The sequence below is a fragment of the Charadrius vociferus genome, unplaced genomic scaffold (assembly GCF_000708025.1).
Source record: "Charadrius vociferus isolate BGI_N301 unplaced genomic scaffold, ASM70802v2 scaffold507, whole genome shotgun sequence".
In the NCBI taxonomy this organism is placed as follows: domain Eukaryota; kingdom Metazoa; phylum Chordata; class Aves; order Charadriiformes; family Charadriidae; genus Charadrius; species Charadrius vociferus.
The window spans coordinates 134,272-140,755 of NW_009649235.1; positions in this window are offsets into that span (position 1 = coordinate 134,272).

Here is a 6,484-nt window from a genome sequence, read left to right on the forward strand (position 1 = left end):
CTTCCCGGCCGGTCCGCGGGCGGCTGCAGGACCCGTCTGAAGCTACAGCTGTAACAGGCCGGGTGGTGAGAGCGGCAGGAAGGGAAACCAACGTTGGGATCACTGACTAGCGCAGCTGCTTTCAGCACGCCCCTATACTCTTACAGCCTTTGCTTTTGCAAAATTCAGAACACAAGACCAGAGCAATTCATACGGTAAAAGATGAGATTGAGTTTGTGTTATTCCCCCTGTCAGAAGCATTTAGGATTCAGTGAATGCACTGAAAAGTAGCATTGTAAAATTTCCACTTACTAAACTCTCTTTAAAGACCAGGAAAGATTCGGTCTGCTGAATCTTTCATTGTGATATCTATAATTTTCCCAGTTGTACTGAGTACAGCAGTGCATGTGGTGTGCAGTGTCGCAGCCAGCCTGGGTTCTTTCTGCACATTGTGGTGTGCAGCATGAATGCTCCCCAGCTGTACTAAGTAGCTGCTGCCAGCTTGTCCTCTTAAGTTGCATCATTTACTTTGTGAAATATGTGTGGAAATGTGAGGTGTACGATGCCTGCCACGAAGCGAGCTCCTAGTGTGTCTCTTGGTTGCTGTGAACACAGGTGATGGATGGCCACCCTGGCCTACAGCTTGTCAAAGAGCTGAGGGAGGTCACAGCTCCAGTGGAGCAGAGTCGCACCAGATGGGTATGTTGATGAGTTTAACTGACACTGCTGATGTATTATCATCATCATGAGGCATACTACCTGTCTTGATTATAAACGTATTTCGTGGCAGGAAATGAGTTACAATGCACAGACTGTGATGGATATGATGGGTCAAAATATGCAAGTTGTCAGTAGTCAATTCCTCGGTGGTATGCATTACAGATTGCAGCCTTCAGAGGCAATGAATTTGTAGGTTTTATCTGGGCATGTTTTGCGTAGCTATTAATAATGTACATTGTTGATTTAAGATCTAAATTATCATCATAAGCCACAATGCAGGAGCTTACTTCGTATATCCTGGAGGTAGTATATTGCATAAGTAGTCTGAGCTGCTGGCAGTGAAGCATACCAGAGCAGGCTTTGTCAAAATCAGACTAATTGACTGTGCTGTTCATTAACAGCATAATGAGTATCCTCTTATTTATTCTGAAGCTCAGTGAAGTTATTCAAAGTAAGCATGTGACTGCTGTAGTCAGCAGTTACATTTGCTATTTGACCAATAGTTATTCAGACCATGACCTCTCTGCTATTACTTAACCATGTTTCAGATTCTAGATTGTCTTTTAAAATGGAGTTGACATCACTATTACTGTTTGCTTGTGCAGAACATACATGTAAAATAGCACATAATTTGCTGCTTCTTAGATACAGAAGATGGCAGTATTGTGCATTTTTCAACTGACAAACCATTGACACCCATGAAAGTTTTGAAAAAACACAACCAAATGTGTTTCATAAATCTTATTTCATTAAGGAATTACAACTAACCTTTCATCCTCCTGTTGACAGAGTAAGTGCTATAACAACAACCGTCCTTTAAGCTATCTGTAAGTCAAAATTGAAAAATGCAATCATTTCTTTCATTAGTATGCTATATTTCATTATGCCATTTTCCCAATATACTTGGGGAAAGAACCGTCTTAAGCTATACATTTGAGTAGTGAAAAGGAGGATCTCTTTATAAGAAAACACATAATACATCAGCTATTGCAGATACTCACAATGATCCTAGAAAAAGCTGTCATGCTTCTTGAAGTAGGAATACAATAATTGTGGTTTTCTCCATCTAGTTTCTTCTCATTAATTTATGCACAGAACAGCAGCTTTATATTCAAGTACAGGTGTAGGATTACATACAATTTAATTGATACAGTGTCAGAAAAAAACAAATATGGCCATTCCAGGTTGGCCAGAGCCATTGATATATCCAAAGTAATGTAGCATTCTGGTCAGTAGTTGTTAGCCCTTACACTGAGGGCTAACACTGTGCAGACCACAGGCCTTTTCAAGCATGGTTTATTTTGGTGGAAACCTTGAAGAAGTTTGTGGAACGCACTCTTCCCTGTTTCCTAAAGGAAAATATACCTATACGGTACGGTACTATGTGAACCCCATCATGTGAAGGTTGATACCAGCTGCACTGGTTATACTTCACATAATAGCACGGAACAGCAAAACGGTTCTCCTGCAGCTTGAAGTTACATACCATATTCCATTATAAATCTCTGCATGTCTTGTAAGATCTGTGCATACAACAATTCATGTGCAGTAGACCGGCTCTGAGCAAGGTACTCTGTTTAGCACATATTTGCACTTGTCTTCCACATGGTTCTTCTGGTTTCCATTTCTCTTGTATTTCCTACCAGTGTGGACTGACAGAAGCAGATAAAAAGTATTAACTTTATTTGTTGTATGTCCAAGCCCCGTGGAGAAAAAAGAAAGATGCAATTTATAGACATACAGATTATTTAACAGTTGTCCTCATTATATTTTTTGCTGTACGCTCCAGTAGAAGAGCAGTGCCTCTCCTCATGGAATCGTACAGCTTTTATTTTCCTGGCTGAAGAAAATGGATGTAGGGGAATGTGTGGGAAATGATAGTAAATCACTACCGTGGATTTGGTTGACTCAGAAAATACGTGTTGATTAGGAGACACTCGGGAAGTGTGGATTTGAGATAGGAAGCAGTCAGTTCCCATTGATGCTTCAGGGCTGTAGATTGTACTATAAACTTACTAGTGAAGTGGCGGCAGCAGCAGCATCCTTCCCCTCTGCGCTGGAAGTTGCTCTTTGTTCTCAGTGCCAGCCCCGTTGTGGGTGATCCTCGGTGCTTTCCACTGCAAAGTGCACATTTCAAGGCAATACATGTGAACTCCAGAGAGCGCGTCCTTCCCCCACCTACTGCCTAATGGCTACACTACTGTCTCAAGGGGTAAATGATTTCTCACATACTGTCTACTTCTGCAAGCACTAGTAAAACACTCCGTGGCAATGTAAGTCACTTTTGCATCATTATAATTACGACAGTGGTTATGGGCCGCATTCAACACCCAGTTCCCCACAAAGTCGCTGGAAAAAAACCCATCTAATGAGACTTGGGCTGGACCTGTATCAGCCAGCCTGGTCTATTGGATGATACTGACATTTGCTTAGATCCTGATCTCACCAACTTCTGAAGTCTGCAGGAGGCGTGCAGCGTTCGTCGTTTCCATTGCACCCAGGGTACTGCAAGGCACCGTGGACAATTAGACTTGCAGCGCTCCAGGTACATTTCCATCAGTGACTAATGCTGACAGTAGCACATTGACTCTGTCTTCATAAGAGTTGAACACAACTATTTAAGACTAAAGATTAACTTCCTCAGAGTTTAAAACTGTTAATTTGTGAAATTGGAAAACTGAGGTTAAGTTTAGCCATAGCTGTTAATTAACTTATATGATAGCTATCATTTTTTTACTTTCCTGGGATTTTCCATTTCAAAGACATTGAAAGAAGCAGAAAAGTACATTGCTAATCACATTGAGAAGATGGAAGGGGTTTGTTTGTTTTACCAAGTCATATGCTTTGCTGAAATTTCAGTCCTCTCTTGATTTGTTTGGAAGTCCAAATTATGGTATACTGTTAAGCATATACATACAGATAATCCATGAACTTCTGGAGGTCACAGGCACTGAAAATTATACTGTTATTTTCAACCATGCAGACAAATTCATTTAGTACAAGAAGAGAAATAGCTCTTTGCACTAGTTCAATGTTATTTTTAGGATGCAGGTCATGTATGAGATTCTGCATCTAACAGCAGTTAGGAAAAATAAAGTTATTATAGAAGAGGAACCATTTTAAAATCTAATACCTCACGAAGTAGTCAATTAAAAACGTATTTTGCATATATGCATGTAGATTGTCATTTGTTCAAGCAAATTGATGCCTGACTGATTAATCAGTGACAAAAGAAATGCAGATGTGCTTAAACAGTGCTACATATCTTGCCAAAATGGGAGAAAAGAGGCTGGGCAGAAAGTTATCCATGCGTGTAGATTTATTACAGAGATGCGAAGTGTCAAAATGCCTGTCTTTTTAGATTATGCTGTTATACTCCATTTGTAACCTGAAAAGTTACCGTGCTTTTTAAGACAGTATTTAAAAATGTTGTTGATTTGAAGAAAAGTTAGCTTTCCAGGTGAACCTGCTTTGGCAGGGGGTTTGGACTAGCTGATCTCGGGAGGTCCCTTCCAACCCCTACCATTCTGTGATTCTGTGGGTCTAACACCTGCTCTAGGCTTGCTTGTCCACCTGGCTTGTTTAAAAAACATGCCTGCTTTGGAAAAAGATTTATAGATGTTCAGCAGTAGGTTGCTTATGTGCATTGCTCTGTGCATATACAACCGGATAAGCGCATGGGTAGTCAGCTGGATGCATTTGGCACACATCCAAGTTGCTGTGCAAGTATATATCAACTGCACGATGCTCTCCCTGTGAGCTCTGAGCTGGGGTGTTTATCACACTGCTTCTTCTCCTCACCTCCTCCCCTCTCTGTGGGAAAATATAATTTGTCTTGCTTGCTTGCCAGCAAGACAAATTGGGGAAAATCAGCCATCCTGGCTGGAAGTCGGCAGCCCTGATCAGGGAATCCAGTCATGTCCTCTGAGGTTGTTCCTGCTGGGCGTCCTATGCCTTCGATGTACTTTGACACCGGCTCCATGTGATTCTGAGGGAAAGAACTGATTTACAGTGGTTTACAGCGGGGAGAAGTGGTGATGCTGCGTATCGACGCTCAGTTCCATTTGCCTTCTGGCAGCAGGGAAACAACTCTTGGCTTGTCCCCTCTCTTCCTATGTTCTCCAGTATTTTCCCCAAAGGTACAACAAAGTTCAAATGCTCGTTATTGAAGCAATGCACATGAATTTAGCATGAAACTGGTAACATACATGTTCTTTTAATATGTTTTTAAATAACAGATTTTACAGAAAACTGATAGTCTTTCATACATCCGTACATATTTTAGTGCTCTCCTTTTGATGTGTTTACATACAGCATGTTAATTTAAGCCATCATTAGAATTGAATACATCACTTTTTTTTGTTTGTTTTCATAGGTATAGATTGAACGTCTAAGCAGATAATGTATCCAATAGTTTTGTACTCAGAGATGGTTGCCTAGCAAGGGTAAACAGATGTCCAGGAATCAGCTTGATTTAACGACTTTTAAAGATGGGGTATCAAGTCCTTTGACAGTGGCTTCTAAAATAAGTTTAAATTAGTGAAACAGTAAGTTCTCCATTACCTGAAAGTCCAAGTATTCTTGCATAGTAAATACTGGTCATTGTTTTTCATAAATTCAGTCCCACAGTTAAGTAAAAATTTCTCACTGGTAGTCATTCTTGTGAAGGTCTTTGGGTTTGCAGTCTCAAGACGCACTTCTTAGTGCTAAAGGGCCAACTGAAAGTGCTTTTGAAGCAATCTTCAATTTAGGAACTAACCTTTAATGAGAATGGCTACAGGGGTGTAGCACAGCAGAGTGGAATAAAGCAATCCTGTCTTGCTGCCCACATTGCAAAGACTGTTCAAGTACTTGCGACACATTTCAGTTTCTGAATTTTATCTCCTCTGCATTTATTTATTTGTCTTGGTAAACATTTGGCTAATAGTGTAGAGCACATCATTAAAATATTAACATACATGTATGCATATATGTATACACAGCGTGCCATGTCTGCAAAACAAGAATATATCCTTATTCAACATGCTTCCAATGAAGTCCTTTTATCGCACCTCTTCTTACTCCAGTTGCTACTGTAACAATCCTCCAACAGCGAGAGAGTAGTTCTGCACTTTTATAACTGTTGTTTTCGTACAAAGCAATGCCTGAGATACGGGTTGGGTTTTTTTGTGTGGAACGAGGCATTTGCTCTGCCAGGCTCAGACAAGCTCCTGAGCCAGGATGCGGGAGTAGGACTGGGGCAGGGATAGGGGGACACAGCACTGGGGCCACCAGGTCTGCCCTTCAAAAGTGCTGCGAGTTTGAAGGCAAACGAGGGGCAAATCTGCAGCCCTGTTCTTTGGGGCCGAGGCATCACACATTTCTTTTGGAGGGATGAAAATGGTGCCTGGTCTTCCTTGATCCTTAAGGACCTCCTGTGGGGCCAGGCAGTTTCCTTTGGGATCTGGCAGCAGCCGAGCTTCATATTCACCAGCTGTGGGTAACAGCATGGTGTCCTGGTACCGCAGTCACTGGCTGCTCTGGTGCGATGTCCCTCAGACATCTTCTGTGCCTGTCTGACATCGCATCTGGGGGGAAAAAACATTGGCCTGGAGCACTGCGTGAAGTTTTGTATTATTCTAAAAAGGAAGAAGGAAAGTTAAGAACTTGTTATAGCCTTTTTTTCACTATAGAAAAAGGTAGTAAATAACTAACAGAAGACAGTTGTTTCTAGTGCCTGTTTTAGCTAAAATAACGGGGTTAATTATTAAACCTTTTACTTGGTTGCTCACTTGTGCTGCTGATG